Source organism: Dermacentor albipictus, chromosome 4 (assembly GCF_038994185.2).
Source record: "Dermacentor albipictus isolate Rhodes 1998 colony chromosome 4, USDA_Dalb.pri_finalv2, whole genome shotgun sequence".
Taxonomy (NCBI): Eukaryota; Metazoa; Arthropoda; class Arachnida; order Ixodida; family Ixodidae; genus Dermacentor; species Dermacentor albipictus.
Window position 1 is genome coordinate 44,008,243 of NC_091824.1, and position 19,127 is coordinate 44,027,369.

The 19,127-nt window shown below is 44.5% G+C and overlaps 1 long non-coding RNA gene across 1 annotated transcript; it reads right to left on the reverse strand.

Annotated features, from left to right (window-relative positions):
• Positions 1-2,896: 2,896 nt before the first annotated feature.
• On the reverse strand, positions 2,897-6,937 carry LOC135907167 (uncharacterized). The gene is made up of 3 exons (XR_010565914.2): positions 6,605-6,937; positions 5,748-5,834; positions 2,897-3,091 (listed from the first exon to the last, which is right to left on the reverse strand). It is a non-coding gene; the product is annotated as an uncharacterized lncRNA (long non-coding RNA).
• Positions 6,938-19,127: the final 12,190 nt, after the last annotated feature.

A 19,127-nucleotide genomic window follows, 5' to 3' on the forward strand; every position in this document is an offset into this window, starting at 1 on the left:
CTTTGCATCCGCTGGAACTTAGGGGGGAAGGAGTCGGCGGTCCGATATTGCGTCTGCGACGCTGTTGTATGTGCGTCTTGATTCGCTGTCGTCCCGGTGTGTGGTGACCTGTGTGTGATTGACTAACGCCAGGAGGGAGTTTTTGAACAGAGGTGTTATAATGACAGTGCCGAGAGAAAAGAAGCTGCTCTGGGCCATGGAAACGAGGCTCATCCCGACGCCCCTTGCTGAACTCTTGATTTTTTTTCTGTTTTTCCCATTCGATGGTGTAAATAACTTTCGTTCAAGTGCTAGTAAACCTGTTTATTTTCCTTTTCCCAAGTTCCGAGCTTCTTATTTCTTCAATCCGAAGCCTCCGCCACGCTACCATATGGAGCCGGGTTCGAGACATAACCTAGCGCCGCAACAACTGGTGATCAGTGGCGAGATCTGAAGCTACAAGCGGCAACTATGATCGGCCAGCGAGAGAGCAGCTGTCTCGAGACATTGATCACGTGTGGGTGAGTGCTTGGTTTTTCATTTGATGTCAACGAGGTTCTAAAAGAAGGTTAGATTTCAGAACTGGTAGGTAGCACTGCTGAAAGCCTAGGGGTTATGCACTTTCGTATTGTTGTTTTCGAAGTATCCGGCGCTCTAATGGATCATGGACTTGAAGAGGCTGCAGAAGCCGGACCTGTTGCTGTTGTGCGAGGAAGTCGGCATAGATACAAAGGGTGTGGCGCGAGAAACCATGATCAGACAGGTAATTATTGATTTGTAGGCCGATGATGAGGACCTCGGTGAAGCATAGAGCCTCATCGAACAAAAAAAGGAAGAGTAGCTCAGACAGCAGCAAGAGTAGGAAAGGGAGAAAAAAGACAGGAGCGGGATGCAAAAAGACTGGAGCGGGAACTCCGCAAGTTAGAACTTGAGTTGGGCAACAGGTCGGGTAATTGTCCACAGCAAGCGGTACCTCTTCTCAACAAGACCGTACGAGAAACGGTCGTTTGAGCGAGATGCATGGTCTCAGAAGCTACTGACGATCCTGCCCTGCGAGGCAGTAGAGGCTGTTGCGCGGCTCAGCATGGAGGACACCGACAATTACGAGAAGGTCAAGGCTTGCCTTCTGAGAAAGTTTCGGTAAGCTAACATCCGAAGCTCTTGTTTCAGGAAAGCTCTATAAATGCTATCCGCACTTGTTCTCAAACAGATCAGATATGTTATTGCGAGAGAGAGGCATTCTTTTCGATGACCGGGTTGTGCAAACCTTAACCCGTTCAAAGGCACTAGAATGGGCAACTCAACTCACTTCCGAGAGTTGCACTATGGAGGATACACCCGATGAGAGTGTGGCGGAAACGAATGAAAGCATTGCAGACCACCCCGATAACGAGACACCCGAGACCGGTCAGCCGGAGAATCAGTATCGCGAGCCGCAGAACGAGCATATCGTTGAGAATGCGTTATTGCCGCCAGTGTCAAGTAGTTTCACTACGCTCCTAAGTGGATATAGAAAAGAGTTGGCCACTGAGCAGGTAGACGACCACACCATTCAGGAGATCACAGAGAGCCAGAGAACAAGTACTCCAGCTAATAATAACAATTATCTCCGGTTGAGAAGCGGTGTGTTGTATCGCATATACACGGATAAAGAAAGCGCGGAGTGGAGCGAGATCAACTATAGTCGTTCCTGAAAAGTATCGCACAGACTTGTTGCGGCTTTCCCGTGGCAGTTCGTAGTCGTGTCACCTCGGAACCAGAAAAACAAAGCAAAGGCTTTTTTAAAATAGTATTATTGGGCTGTATGTTTTAAGGACGTGGAGAAATTTGTGTGGTCCTGCGACACATGCCCGCGAGTCAGAAAGGCGCAGGATAGGTGGAAAACATCGATGGTATTAGTACCGATTATGACCGAGCCATTTGAGCGGTTAGTGACATAAGCAGTTGGGGCCACATCCCGTGACAGAGACAGGGTACCGGTACATTCTACGTTATGCCCAGCTACGAAGTTTCCAGAGGTGCTTGCACTGCGTGAGCTGACGTCGGAAGGGAATGCAACTCGGGAAAATATCGACAACAGCGAATCCCCAACACTTCTCAATCGGCGAGTGTTAGGGATTCGCTGTTGTCGATCTTTTCCCGAGTTGGATTCCCTTCCGAGATCCAAAGTGATCAAGGCAGCGTTTTCACAAGTGTCCTCACCACACCATTTCTAGAGAGATGCGGCACAAATATAATGCAAAGCTCAATTCATCATCCAACAGAGCAACAGCATGGAAAGGTGGCATTACGTCTTCAAGCGCGTCCTTAGAGAACTGCGTCATAAAAATAAGCGCGACTGGGATGCGTGCCTACACGCAGTACTTTTCGCTTTGCTGTAGGTACTACGTTAATTCACTGATTTTAGCCCCACCGAGTTGCCCTTATGAAAATATGAGATGAGTTTCACATGAAAGTCTGACGAGTTTTGACATCACAGCCATTAGACTTTCTGATGAGTTTCTTTGGAATTTTCTGATGTATTCCTAATGTCATTCTATAACATATTGGCCACCGTCTTTCTGTAGAACTCTTGACGAGTGCTTTTCTTGTGAGCATGAAATGTCTTCCTAATGTGCGCTCCAAAGCAGTTTTCTTGTGACTTTCTCACGTCTTCCTAGCGAATCTCTAATGAGCTTATACATTAGACTGCCGGTGCTCGTATTACTCCTATAACAAAATTGGCCACCACGTGTGGTAACATTTTCTCATGTGTCCCAATGGCAGTCAGACCTTATTTAAATATGTTACCTGTGCGTGACTATCTTTGGTGCTATATATATGCAGCCTGTATGCATGTATGTCCAGTGAAGATGCAGCACTTCTGACATGTACATGGGCCCTACATATGCTGCATGTTAGACATTACTCAACGAAAGAAATTTAACAAAAACATTTATTGGGCATATCAATGCTTCCTTAAATGCAGAAGGAGGTTAAATGAAAGGAAAACACAGTATCAGCCTGGTTACGGATGTGATATCTCCCTTTCATTTAATCTCGCTACTTATCACTGAGGAGAGGCTGTTCTTGAGGTGGAGTGTCGTCATCTTGAAGTAAGTGCATGTGTACCCTGCATGGTAGAAAGGACAGATAATTAACAAAACTTGGCAATCAACCACAGAAATACACGCTGTATCACTTGCTGCAGAACGGTCTGGAGACGTTATAGCTAGTTCTGCGAAAAATTTATGTGGTGTCGGTTCACACAAAGTTGAGGAACCACTGTGTGGCCTTTGGGTGCAGCAGTAACTACAGTAAGCAGAAATTGCTCTTGGCAGAACAAATGTGCAACATGGATCAGCTGTGGCGTGTGTACATGTCGTGAACTACTTCAGCTATATCGGTTTCCACTTGACAAAGGACAGCAGTGTCTGTGGATTGCTAGCGTGAATGAGAAATTCTCACTAATTACTTGAAATGGAAATGAGCGTAGGAGTGTTTGTGTATGGGCAACCCAATGCATCCCAGAGACATCCAAGTGCCAGTCGTTATAGAATATTTGCATCAGCTACGGGCACAGTTCTCATACATTCCAAGCCTACTATGTCATGCATGTGTTGGCCTCCTGAATGATGGCATATATCCCATTCAAGAAATACACCACACCATGTCTGGGGTTTTTTATCATTTACACCCGAGCACTGCTTTCAGAGGGAGGGCACAAGTTGAAAAACAAATGCGTAGAAGCATGACAAACAAGCTTGCATAAAAATAATTTAATAAATAAGCATGGTGGTTGCTATGCCACGTCATTAGAGAGTATTCCTCTTTGTCATGCAATCATAACGAGCGTCGACTGACACACGTCCCATTTTTGGCTGTGGTATTCTTCATTGATTTTGTTGTATCAGTCGGTTGCCATAGGCGAACGAAACAGATAAACAAGCTAAATTCAGTGCACAGCTTGTCGTGTCAATGCATGGTCAAATAAGACGAGCACACTGGTCCTTTGAGTGAATTATGGTGCTCTCCTAGGCGCATGCTGAGGCACCGGCTAGTCAGCGTGCCCGATGTACATTGGACCAAATATGCACGTGATCAAAAGAGTAGCCTACATTAACCCTGAAAGATACGAGACAAATTTTGGGTATTTTTAACTAAGCAAGCCTCTAATGCCTGGGTGCCTTTGTCAATTCACTTGTGGACTGCAATGCACGTATATTTTCAGCAAAAATAAATTAGGCAGCATATGCACAACAGTCATGTTGTATGGTCTCCCTTCCCTCGCTGCGCAAATTTTGTCCTGAAAAGTTACATGAACTGATTGAATTGAAAATGGAATCGAGAAATGCAAGGAGGCAAGCGAGGCTTGCTTGGTTAAAGGTAGCGCCAAATTTGTCCAGTGCGTGTCAGAGGCACTGTGCTGTATTCCTTTCACATGTGGTCAAATGTACATAGCGCAGACTGGCTGGTGCCTAAATATGTACCTGTGAGATCACCATATTTCATTCAAAAGACCAGTATGCTCGTCCGACTTGGCCACACATATCTGCAATGGGGCTTCAGGCCAGATTAGGATTGTTTATCTGTTTTCACCCATGGCTGAAAATTGGCAAGAGAAATCAGTCAGGCGCACCACATAAATAACAATAAGTGTGAGCCAGCCCCCATTATCAATGCATGAAGAAAGGCATCCTTTGTAGATTACAAGGGATAGAAATTAGTCTGTGCCTATTTACTTCTTTTTATGCAGACACCATTTACCATGATTTTATGCCTTTGAATTATAACTTCTGCCATCCCTCTCAAATTAACTGGTGCACAACACAAGTGCACATCCAGTGCTATTTTTGTTAGTCCTTCCAACAACTTAAACAGTCAGTTGTTAGCCAAGGTCATGTTGCATAGTCTCCCTTCTCTCACTGCGTAAATTTTGTCCTGAAATGTTACATGAACTGATTGGTAAATTCAAATGGACACTACAAGTTTCGCCGAGTGGACACAGCTGGTTCTCAGAAATGCACAAAAACAGTGATGGGTATCTGTTGGCATCCTGTAGTGTGTGCAAACTAGCTGTGACATTGCTGCAGTAAACACACTCACAACTGCTACAATGCCTACCAGCATGAATAAGGGCAGCTTGCAAAGAAAAGAATACGAAGAAAGTGAGAGAAAAAAATAGAAAGCTTACCAGAAAACACCTCACTACTTAAGTAACTGCGGCACAATGAATACTGGCCTTCCTATTTCATTTCAAGAAATTCTAGTTCATCAAATGTGTATTTGCCAGTGACAGTTATTCTGAGAACAAGACAGACATGATTGTAAATATCAATGTTAAACAATGGTAGGCACACTGCGTGCTTAGACCTGTGAAATATATGACACACTACACTTCGAATTCTTACATGGACAAAAACAGCACATATGTGTATCATAAGCAGAAAGGAAAACAGGGAAATATGGGCTACAGCATAAGAAACAGTTCCAAACAAATAAAACCAAGATAAAAAGAAACATACTGTGTAATAGGCAAAAATAAAATGGACTTGCAGCAAAGCAATTGTTGCGAGAAAAATACTAAACGTCAGGACATGCGAAGTGTAGTTTTAACAGAACAAGATAATGTGTGCATAATATCTACAAACACAAATAAGCAGCAAGTGGAATGATGTTGCAGAAATATTTAGCCTATTTAGCAAGATGCATTAAGTAATATGTCGATACACTTATCCACTAATGATACCGAGATCCTACTTTTGTGAACACGTACACTTAAAGCATACCTGACATATCCATCCAGATTACACGCCGTGTTGCTGCAGCCATGGCCACGGGTTATGTGGACACTGTTGTGGGTCACGGCTTCACCACTACAAAGAGAATTCTGTGTTAACTTATAGCTGTGGCACAGTAAGACTATCACATAGTGAACACATGCAAGGAGCATGTAAAAACAGTCATGAAAACAATGCCTGCACTGGTGCAGGGTGGCAACAGAGCACAAAGTCAAAGTTACTGATGAATGTCACGATAGCAGGGACCCCTTCAACAAGGCAAAATTTCACACGCAGGAGCAGCAGCGCATTACATGAATGTTTGTTTACATAACGATTCTAGAGTTTCTTTCATAACTTTAAGTAACTATCCCTTGTAATGTTTACTTACGTCGAAGTTATGGCAACACCCCTTCAAAACAAACCTGTACTAGTAGCACGCTGTGATTGCTTAAATTTTTTTTCCCCAATACTGCTCGTAAATCGAAAACCTTGTAAGCAGAGATTATCTACAACGTCGAATCATTTATAAGCGAGGAAACGTCATAGCAGTAAGAATCGTTTAAGAGGTAGATGAGTCGTTATCATGCGACTTCATCAGAAAAACGGGAGCTCACGCACAAGCGCGCATGATGAACACGATTATTTCTGAACGTAATCTTTCTCATCAGAAGAAAACACTTATCAAGATTTTCAATTCTGCATTATGGCAATTAATTCGCGCAACTAAACTCTGACACCCAGCAAGCATCGGCATAGGTTTCACTGTTGTCGTGGGAGTTCTCTTTCCTACGTTCGCAAGGCACCCTATGCCCACACGAGAAGCACGCACAACACGTGTGTAGTTAGCAAGCACGGTTACTCACCTTTTGAACGGCCCGACGCGGTCGAAAAGCGCCCTCCAAGTTGCCAGTGCTTCGATGCTACTCCCAGCAGACATACCGGTGCATAGTGGGCGAGCAGTGGCACGCTAACAACACGCATTATTTCTTCGCGACGTCCACCCAACTTTCCACGACAACCAGAGACAAAGGGAACGCACTCGACAGCATGAACATCGTTGGTCCACATTTCGCTGGCGCGCCACGCACACGGCGAGTTTGCAGCGAGACACAAGCTGTCTGTGGCGCTTATGCGCACGCGAACTAAGTCACATTTGGTTACAGCAAACACAAAAACACACGATCTAACAAGCACATCAATGCAGCTCGCACACCCGACCGACTCGAAAACAGAGCGACAGACTGATTGGATTGGATTGGATAGGAAACGGGACGGTAGGTGGCGCCACGAACAGGTCGGTTGGGGCCAGCCAATGTCTCGGCTAGCGTCATCTGAGGATTTGTGCGGCTGCCTAATTGCGCATAGCTGTTGCAAGACAAAGAGAACCAAAGATAAGTCTATATTGTAAGCTATAGCTTGGCATAGAAAGAAATTCTATAACGCATTTTTAATTTGAATCGCTTCGGCTATCTGCAGCCAGCAAAAGCATGGCCTTCGAGATCTAAAAATGTTAACCCTATAGAAAGCCGTTGCGGTGACGCTATTCGAACGATTTTCACTTCAGTTACCTCTCATAAAAACCGTGAATTATGCATTTCGCTGCTCCCCGTGCTACCTGCGCCGTCACTTCAATTTAAATAACTTCCTGCTGTCGTTCACATCAACTCTATAGCCTCAGACATCGTTGGCGCGATCTCCGAGCGACACATGTGCAGTGTGCGATGTTTTAGTGCCCGTTGCAACAGTGTCAGTCGGAAATCATCAAATCTGCTCGTGTGGCGCAGCTTACACCCCTGTCGTCCGTATCTTGCTTTCGTGTTGGCGTGTTTAACGTGCGCAGGTTGCACTCCTGTCGCTCGTGCCTTCTGTGTTGATCGTGCTACCCACGAAGATTCCTCGAAAAACCCACATGTCTCGGCAGCGTGCATTTGTCCTATGTGGTATATGCCAGAAGTGTGCGCTGGCGTACGATGTGCGTGCAACCAAGTACTACAGTGCGTTCCAGCAAATAGACGCTGCCGCTTACGCGCAGTTTCTTTTTCTTTTCTTTTTTTCCCCGTCGTGGTTGCTCAGTGGCTATGGTGGTGTTGGGCTGCTGAGCTCGAGGTCGCGGGATCGAATCCCGGCTTCGGCGGCCGCATTTCAATGGGGGCGAAATGCGAAAACACCCGTGTACTTAGATTTAGGTGCACGTTAAGAACCCCAGGTGGTCGAAATTTCCGGAGTCCTCCACTACGGCGTGCCTCATAATCAGAAAGTGGTTTTGGCACGTAAAACCCCATAATTTTTTACGCGCAGTTTTCCATTTCATGATCATGCCAATCTGCAGAATTGTCGGTTTGCCACTTAAAGACTAGTAACACATCCGAGTAATCAAACTGCCCAGAACAAGGCATACGCTATAGTTTGGCACTGTTTACCAAATGTGATAACGGAGTAACACAATCTTACAGTGCTCTTTAAAAAGGAAAGCAAATGACGTCGTTGTTTTGTGCCTAGCCCTGATATATCGGAAGCGTTTCCAGAGTACTCGGCGCTCACGCTGTGTTATATCGTTTTCTTCATTTTTGTCTCTTAGACTGCCCCCAACGATAAATCAAAACCACTCCCAGCAAAGGCCAAGGGTCCGAGTGTCTTAATTAACTGTATCCTAATTAACGGTACCTTACTTAACATCGTCTTCATTAACACCAATGGTCATGAGTTCGACTCCCACCAATAGTCATGGGTTCGAGTGCTTTCATCAACTATATCTTAATTAGCTGTACATTAATTAGCATCGCCTTCATTAACGACAACGTTCGTGGGCACAACTCCTACACAAGATCATGGGGTCGAGTGTTTTCATTAACAATATATTAATTAAATATGCCTTAATTAACATAAACTTTACCAACTAAGGCCGTGGGATCGAGTGCCTTAGGTGACTATATTAATTAACAGTACCTTAATTAACATCGCCTTCATTAACAACAAAGGTCGTGGGTTCGATTCCCACCCAAGGTACTGGGTGCGAGTGACTTGACTGTTATATCTTAATTAACAGTGCATTAATTAGCACCATCATCATTAACAAAAGTCGTGGGTTCGAGTGCCTCAAATAACTGTATCTTAACTGTGCTCAATTAACACCGCCTTCATTAACACCGAATATCGTGGGTTCGAGTGTCTTAATTGACTACATATTAATTAACATTACCTCAATTAATATCGCCTTCATTAACAACAATGTTCGTGGGTTCGATTCCCACACAAGGTAATGAGTTCGAGTGACTTAATTCCTAGGTCGTAATTAACTGCGCCTTAATTAGCATCGTCATCATTAACAAAGGTCGTGGGTTCGAGTGCCTCAAATAACTGTATCTTAACTACGCCTTAATTAACAGCGCCTTCATTACCACAAAAGGTCGTGGGTACGAGTGTCTTAATTAACGACATAATAATCAGGTGCACATTAATTAACATATTAATTAACATGCTTCGACTTCCACTAAGGGTGGTACGTGCGTTCGAGTGCATTAATTAACTATATCTTCAATAACTGTCTTAATTAACGGTATCTTAATCAACACCAAAGGTCGTGGGTTCGTAGCCTTAATTACCGCCAAAGGTAGTGGGTTTAACTCCCATGAAAGGTTGAGAGTTTGTAACCTCTTTGTACATCGAGTGCTCAGGCCGACAATGCCGGATTTTCCGGCTCATGGGCCATTTAATGCTATCGCATTACAAAGAATTTTTCACGACTTGGCATCGTACACATTCATACGTGATGTACTTTGACATTAGCAATAACACAAAAAAGCTGTATACTCCTCTCATCAGAAATCTTAAGGTGCATTGTCATTTGAGTCTCTGATGTACTTGTGATGCCAAAAAACATTAGACGATGCATTTCTTATGCATGTCTGATGTCACCTTAGGAATACATCACGTCCTCTACAGAAACTCATGGTTCATTTTCATAAGGGTGGTTTACGGAATGTCACTTCGCTCCCCTTTGGGAATGGTGCGGGAAACGTGTGAAGGGTGCAGAGAAGATCCTACCTTGGTGTAGCTTGTTTTAAATAAGCTGCAGCGTCTGCATAACATTAAAAACTTGGAGAGGCCAACATGAAGTCAGCTCCGGCTCGATCCAAAGTCTACTATGATAGGACCGCCTTTCAGAGGATGTGCCGTATCGGTGACAAGGTTATGTTACTTAGAACCTCAGGGCAGAGGAGGCTCGAAGTACAGTGGGAAGACCCGATGAAGTGATTGCAAAGCTCTCTGACACCAACTACACGGTGAAACCCCAGGGAAGCGTAAAAAGTTGCGCATTTGTTATTGTAACCTAATGAAACCTTACGTGCAAAGAGAGGTAGTGGTGAATGTGACCCTAAACCTTCCTGAACATATGACAGACATATGAAGCACAGACTAGCTTGTCTAAGTGAAAGGGGAAGCAGCGCTCAAGAACGCCTGTATAGAGGAGTGACAAGAGAGAAAAACTAAAGGAATCCCAGTTGTCTGACCTCGGCGAAATTATAGCAGAGTTTGATCAAGGTTTCGTCAGCAGACCGGGCACAACTGATTTCACTGAGCACGATATTGAGCTGACGTCCGAGGAGCCATTGCAATCAAAGTGTCATCGATACTCTCCTAGGCAGAGCGAAATCTTATACAAGGAAGTGAAGCGCATGCTAGAATTGGAAGTAATTAAGCCCTCCAAGAGCGAATATGCTTTACTTAGGATCTTGGTGTTAGCTACGGATAAAGACCCAAGGCCCGTAGTAGACAATCGGAAATTAAATGCTCTCACCGAGGATCAAGTGTATCTAATTCCAAATATTGGGGAGAGGGTGGAACAGGTGAGTCGAGCAGCCTATGTGACTACTGTGATATCCTGTTTCCATATCCTGTTTCGGTTTCGTAATGGATGGATGGATGTCATGAGCGTCGCCTTTGGAATGGGGCGGTGGGTTGCGCCACCAAGCTCTTGCTATTATACTGCGTAGTGTCCTACATAGGGCAAAAAGAAAAAAAAGAAAAAGAAAAGGAAAGAATAATACCATGGTGAATTCCTATAACCAAATTTTCTGATTGCGAACTTTGCTTTTGTACGTCTCCGTTTTTCTGTCGTTTCCCTACTTTTCTTCCTCCAATCGTCCAATTGCCTCTTACTAATCCCTATTGCGGACATGTTTACTTTTCCAGTGCTTTCGCTGAACCCAAGGGCTTCAAGGAGGCCAGTGGTGCCTAAAACGACCGCTGGGCAGATATCTTCACATTGTAATAAAACTTGCTCCATCGTTTCCCTAGCTTTACCGCATCAAGCACATGCTTCTTCCTCCTTCTTATATCTCGCTTTATAGGTGCATGTTCTAAGACCGAACAAGTGGATGCGACGCTTCATTCTCGGGCCGCCATCGCTGTTGTCCCTGGTTCCTGCTTGACTCGACAGAGCGACCGTTTCGTGGACCTGCAGTGGCGTTTTGGCTGAGTATCGGGTTCTTTAAGGTGTCTCAATAACCGTATTTTAGTCCCTGGTTGATTGGCATTCCTTGCGTCAGCCGTCTTGAGCTGATGTCGACCAGTTCTCCTGGCCAGGCACGATCCGCCTGGTCAGCATCCCTGCCACCTAATGAATTGCCCATAGATTTATTTTTTCGCAGTGGCGTTAGCACCATTCCTGTGGCGCTTGTGCCTACCAATGGAGGTTCCATCAGGATCACAAATACACAGGCTGTCCAGAAGGCACTCAAGGCCACGTCTAACCACTTCCAGACCATCACTGATGTGCGAGCGTTCGGACGGGGAGGTATAGTGTGTCGTTCACCCGACCAGACCTGTGTAGAAGACCTCTTGAAATGCACTTCATTCGCTTCCACCCCGGTGAGTGCTTTTATTCCGCCTCACCTTGCGTGCACCAAGGGTCTTGTACGGGGCGTAGACTCCCGATTAAGTCCTACTGAAACCCTGGATAAGCTATCCGCAGCAGGTGTCATTGCCATCTACCATTGCAATCGACTGGCCAATAACGAGAGGGTTCCGACAGAATCTGTTATTGCAACGTTTGTGGGCACATCCTGTCCATCTGAAATAAAGGTGTGGCCTCTTGTGTTCCGTGTAGAGCCGCTTGCGTCACGTCCAATCCAGTGTAAGAATTCTTGGAGATTCGGGCACAGCGCAGGGGGATGTAAGTCTAGCTTGCGTTGCCGCACCTGTGGGGATGGTCATTCTTCAAGTGAATGCTCTACTGAATCTCCAAAGTGCTGCCTCTGTGGGGGAGAACACCCAGCGGACTATTCGCACTGCTCAGCTCGCGCTCAAAAAATACAAATTCTTGAAATAATCGACCGCCGTCATTGCTCCCGAAGAGATGCAATTTCAGTTATCAAAGACAGGGCCTTCGGATACTCTGGTGTTACAGCGCGCAACACTCCAAGCATGGATCTTAACCTCTCAGAAGCAATTGACTCTGCTGTGGAAAAAGCAATGGCTAAAGCGATGGATAAATTGATATCCAGTCTCTCTGATTGCTTAGCGCAAATAATTTCCAGTCACATGATGCAAATAATGCAGCCCACTAGGACACCAATGCAGTGCCCAGAATCTAACGCCACACCTCGAACGCCTAGCTACGACGTAGAGACGCCTTCCACAGTTGCAGAATATTCCACAGACACTACTTTGCTAGTCCAAACACGCGAGGATGAGCCCTCTTATTCAGACACTGCTATTGTCACAGACATGGAACTTGACACTCGAGCTCCCAAACGTATGGGGTCCCCAATTTCAAAAACTATGAAACCAAAATCAAAAAAGAGTCAACCAACTCCTGTGCTTACAGAAAGTATTCTAAAGGCGGCAGCTGCCGCTGCTGTGCGTTCAGCACCATTGGACAGTTGAAAGTGCTGCAGTGGAACTGCCGTTCTATATTTTCAGCTTCAACAGATTTATCTTGCCTATCTATTCAATTAAATCCAGATATCTTACTTCTTCAAGAAACGGGGCTTTCGCCAGAGAAAAATTTTCATTTAAAAGGTTTTCGGTCCTTCCGATTATATAGAGACTCGCGAGGTGGAGGATTAATGATACTTCTTTCCAGTAAAATTTGTCACAAGGCAAAAATTTCTTTTCAAATCATGGACTGCGACTGTGAAATTTTGGCCATAGATTTATGTCTCCCAGGATACCATCCATTTTCAATGATAAATGCTTATTTCCCCAGCGGTGTGCAAAGTACGCGTCAACTTGATAGGGCTGTGGCTGCATGTAGAAAAGAAATTTTGTTTGTAGGGGATTTCAATTCGCATCACGTGTCGTGGGGACACAAAACAGATTTGTGTGGTAAGCGACTTTGGGAGTGGACTATTGATAGTCACCTTTCATGTCAGAACACAGGACAAGTAACGTTTGTTAGAGGACCCTTCCGTTCAGTGTTAGATTTGACATTTTGTAGCACTGGCATCAAGGTTTTGTCGTGGGTAGCGGTTAAATCAACAACCAACAGTGATCATCTTCCTGTGTCATTTGAAATCAATTGTCAAATAACATCTTTAGATTACCAGGCATGCACATTTATGGACCATACGAAATTTAAGCCTTTCTTGCGTTCTGCCGTATCGAAACTTGCCAATGCCAATGATAAGGAAATCGCTTCTACCATTTGCTCAATTCTAGAGGATTCCCGGAAGCAAGCTGAATTTGTCATCCCTTCGGCTAAAGGCACCGCTTGTCGTTGGTGGAATAATGAGTGTACGCGGGACTACAGAAAAAGAAAGGCCGCTTGGAAAATGCTTCTACATAATCAGTGCCCGACCAATTGGAAAAATTATCAGTTTCATGCTGGTGTATTTAAGCGTACTATTATTCGAGCCAAAGAGGAATACGATATTAGACATTACGATTATCTATCTAATTCAAAAAATAAGCGTGCTTTATTTTCATTCCTTCGTGCTAGGAAGGTGCTACCAACACCCTTAACATTAGATTCAATTGTTTTGGCCCCGCAGGAACTGAGCGCCTCTCTAGAAGGGATTGCCGAAGGCTTAGAAAATCGATTTACGGCCGGGCTTCCGGCTATTCATTCTACATTAGGTCCTTGGGATGACTTTACTCCAATTTCCTTAGCTGAACTAAATGAGACTGCAATATGTTTACCGAATTCAGCCCCTGGCCCTGATGGCGTCACAAATCCAATGTTAAAAATATTTTTACATGAATCGCCTAACGTTCTTTTAGACGTGGTGAATTATTCAATTAAATATGCATGAATTCCGTTGCACTGGAAGCTTGCCAAGGTAATATTGATGCTTAAGAAACAAGAAGGAAGGTATGTATTGGAGAACATTAGGTCCATTGCGCTTACATCAAACGTACTAAAATTCGTTGAGAGGCTTCTTCACCGTCGCATCATGAAATTTATTAATGATAATTCCATTCTTAGTCCCTGTCAGATTGGTTTCAGGGCCGGCTGCTCCATCTGGCATGCCCACGTCGACTTAGAAAGCCGAATACAACTCGCTCGACGTCATAAGCAATACGCTGCCTTAGTGACGCTCGATATCGCTAAAGCATACGATACTGTGGAGCACACTATATTGATCAATCGGTTAACTTCCTGTGGTGTTCCTGGGTATATAGTAGCGTGGATTCGGTCATTCTTAGGTGAAAGAGAATTCTATTGCTACGAAAGCGGCGTTTCTTCTTCTAGACACAAACAAGCGAGAGGCGTACCGCAAGGCTCAGTTCTTTCCCCGGTATTTTTTAATATTCTCATGAGCACACTACCTTGTCATCAAGAAATAACTACTTATGTTTATGCAGACGATATTGCGTTTTTTGCATCTGCAAACGACATCCACACGCTATACCAACGACTGCAAACTTACCTTTATGATCTGGAGAGGTGGTTAGATGCTAGTGACTTCACTCTCAATGCCAGCAAATGTGCTGTTCTCGTATTTCCGATACGTGACATAGTGCACATTTCATTGTCTTACCACCTTCAAGACATACCACAGGTGGAATCTGTTAAATACTTCGGAATTATTTATAACGCTTCTCTCAACTGGCGCTCACACATAGATCATTTGACTGGGAAAGGTACCCGTGCAATTGGCATATTGCGTAGGCTGAGCAGTCGTCGAATAGGATTGAGAAGAGATACACTCCTAATGATATATCGTATGTACGTTCGCCCTGTATTAGAATTTGGTTGTGTGCTCTTCTCTGGAGCTCCAGCCTACATGTCCCGTCCTCTAATCCTCTTAGAAAGAGAAGCATTACGTCTGTGTTTAGGTCTTCCTAAATTTGTTGCAAATTCTATTCTTTATCTAGAATCCCGTGTTCCGCCACTTTCGTGCAGGTTCCGGCTTTTGACGGTGCAGACGTTCTTAAGGATTTACGAATCACCACTGCGTCATTCCCAAATAATCTTTATTTCACAACCTGCGTTGTTTTTCGGTGTCATCTGGCCGCGACTACATAACCCGCAAATTATATTCGTGCAAAAATTACTTGACTCTTTGGGCGTGCGCATATGCGATGTTCTTCCTATTACCGACAGAGCTGTTGCCACGGATATTCAATTTGATGACATCTTTCCTAATAATGCAAAATTACTTCCACACCGTATTCTAGACGGTATATTACAAGATCACCTGAGAAACCTTCAAACAAACGTTGTAATTGCTACAGATGCTTCACAATGTGAAGAAAAGTCAGGTGTAGGAATATTTTCCCCGATTCTCGATTGGACATTTTCTCTTCGGCTGCCAGATTTCATACCGATTTTTTTAGCCGAATTCATGGCCGTGGTGCTGGCATTACGCAAATTAGGACCATCAATTACGTCAGCCGTGATAGTTACTGATTCTTTATCATTGTGCTCATCCCTTACTGCTTCTAGTGATTCTCGCGTGATGAGGACATTTCAATCATTGGTACCTGGTTACTTGAGAAGCGTGCGTTTGATTTGGGTGCCCGGCCATAAAGGACTAATCATTAATGAAATTGCAGACTCTCTAGCCAAGGCATCGATAAGTGGCCCGATTCTTCCTTGCTGCCCTTTGACTGCTTATGTAACTGCAGCTAGATTTCGCAGGAGTATCATTATACAGTCAATATCAGGCTCCGAAATTACTAACTCTGTGGATTACGGACATCTCCTGCACCCTTGGAACAGAGATTTTTGCCGAACACGGAAAATTGAAGTGTCCATCACGAAGCTGCGCTGCCGTATACCTGCATTGAACTTCTACCTCCACAGGTCTGGTCTGGTCCCCTCACCATTATGCTCAATCTGTGGCGAAGCGGAGACAATCGATCATTTCTTGTTGTCTTGCAGACGTTTTTCTATTATAAGAAAACGACTACTCGAAATCCCGCTTCGCTCTATTGGTCTGACTTTATCAGTGCCTGTGATCCTATCTTTCGGAGCCTCCATTGTTGGGTTCAGCAACAGAAATGTTTGCTTGGCGATCCAAAATTACCTCAATGAAACTAATCGATTTCCATGTTAGATTGATCGTTCTCCCTCTCAACCATAGCTTTCTTTTATTTCTTATCTTTTATTAATTATTATTGTTATTATTATTATCTTATACCCGGTTTTCATCTGATTATTTCCTTTTTTCTCCAAACACAAAACGTTTACTTTTAAACTCACACGCCCAAATTGTTAACTCCCTTGTTATCATTATTATTTTAGGCACCTAATTAAACCGCCCGATTCTTGGCCAATCCCCCACTGTGGGTATGTGCCACGGCCACTCAGGACAACAACAACAACAACAACAACTTCTAAGGCGTCCTGATCTGCTTCGAAAAGTAATGAGCTTCCCTTTGAGTTATCATAAATTGTTTCTTTGCTGATTTCCTTTCTTCCTCTTGAGTAGTTACTCATGGCAAGTTTCTTTTCCATTGCCGCCACCTATGATATTATTTCAGTCTCTCTGACTTTCTGCTTGACGTTCTTTGTTGATGTGTTGCTCACCCTACATCGGTGGTTATGACCGCTAGCGCCACTCCACGCCCAACGCGGTAAGTGTAGCCTGCCGCGTTCCCTTTCCCCTCATTGGAATAAACTCATTCATTATCTGGCCCTAAATACTGAGATCCATTAAAGATTTACCGGAGGACAGGTCGCAATACTTTCAGACTTGAAAATGAAAAAAGTTGTGATGCGTCCCAACTTGTGAAATGCCCTGCACAACAGGATTCTCTTGAAAACTCAACTGAAAGGAGTCATTCCAGTGGCTACCCAACCCTTCATGATGATTTCCCACCTTTTCTTGCAGTTCCTACTGGTATATAGGTCCATCCTTGCATTCTTGCTGTGTAAACGCGCAGTACGCGCATATTAAAATCCATGACGGCCACAGAGCTGTCTCGACTCGGGCTCAGAGCGAATGAGCTTCCCATCCGTGTTGTAGAAGCGGGTACATGGATGTTAGCATTGTCTCTTTGTTTCTTGTCTTGAGTGAATATTTATTACCATGTATGGCGTGTATTTGCCAGTATGCATCCATTTGTTGTCTCGCCAAGACAGGTACTGTTGCGAATTCCTGTGCAATGTGATATGCCTTATAGGTTGTGTTAATTTCAATGTCCTTACATTGTGTGCTTTGTTTCTGTAAAAATGGAGAAACCAAAGATGTCTGCTTAGAAGGAAAAATGTCTGTGACAGGTACACGTACCTGAATTTTCTGCCACATAAAGGTGTCATTCACGAAACAATTGTGTTACGATGCTTACATATGATGTATTCACAACTAATTTCAAGTTAAATAACCCAGGGCATGTAATGCCTCACATTTCCACTGCATTTATTTTCCGCTCGGCCAACGCCAACTGTGTATCGCCAACGGCAAGATGTGTAAATGATACATGTCCTTAAGTTATATGCTATTTGCAAACATTATTCAGTGTAGTATATCAGTGATATCAGTGTATAGCTGCTTAAATTCTGTGTTCTTCTGTAACACATCTGCGCGTCTTTCATAGCTCTTGCTTTTCTTGAGCGAGGAGAGCGAGTGGAGCATTTTCTTTTAAGGGAAAGGCGATGTGATACCCTGTTTTGATATCTTGTTCCGGTTTCGTAATGGCTATGATCGCCAGCGCCACTCCGCGCCCAACGCTATAAGTGTACCCTGCCGCGTTTCCTTTCCCCTGATTGGAATAAACTTATTCTTTGACTGGTCCCCAACTAGAGCAGTCCGGCTCTTGTCTTGAGGCGGTTCGCGCCCCGGCCTTTAGGCCTCACGCCGCAGGTCGCGCGTACGGCCGCCCCATCGAAGCCATACTACAAATACAATAGACATTACGCGAAGGTTCTGAAAAGTACCGCTCACGGAGCGAGCCAGCAAATATGCGTCATTCGTCGCACCAACAGGCAGCTATCAACCGACAATGATGAGCTTCGTACTCAAGAATGCTCCCTCTTGTTTTTCACGCTTCCTGGATAGTACTCTAAAGCGTTGTGAAGTATTTGCTGTGCCCTACTTAGATGACATCGTATCCTTTTCTGATTCATGGGCAAACCGTTTTGTGCGTCTTAGAGCGGTGCTCAGCCGTTTGCGTCAAATTGGGCTCACCGTAAAGGTCGAGTCGTGTTGTCAAGGTTTTAGGAAACCTAGTAAGGCTAAATGATCCGGGGTAGCAGACTATCCAGAACCGAAAACAAAGACGGACATTCGGACATTTTGGGGCTCACTGGGTAATATAACCCTTACATCAGGAATTAACCAACCTTGGCCAGCCGCCTGACTGATGATCTTCATGGGACAGGACCGACAAACGTAGTCTGTGATGAAAAAGAAGGAAGCTGCCCTGAAGGCTGTATTGCTTAGCCGTCCGGTAATGCGAGCTCCCGATTCTGACCGAGAATTCTCGGTCCAGTGTGATGGGAGTGATCTAGGACTAGAGGCCGTGCTTTGCTAGAGGGATGACGACAGGAACAAACATACCGTGCTCTATGTGAGCCGAAAACTGAGCTCTCGTGAGATGACATACTGCGTGTCGGAAAAACATACTGACATACTGCCATAGATGACATACTGCCGAGATGCTATACTGCGCGTCGTACTGCGCTCGTACTGTGTGGGTCATTCAGAAATTGCGATGCTATCTCGGGGGCGCCAAATTCACCATAGAGAAGAACCATTATCCGCTGGCCTGGCTGCAAACCGCGACATCAAAGAACCGTCCCCTCCTGAGGCCAGAGCCTCATTCTACAGCAATATCATTTTGACATAAAATACAAGAAAGGCAAATTGAATGGAAACGTGGATGCCCTTAGTCGCCCTCACTCTTTGTCATTACTCACCGGGTTGCTCTTCACAATTACTCACAGTTGCTAATTGAGTTTTGTTTGTTTGTGCGGTCGTGGTGTAGATAGGTGTA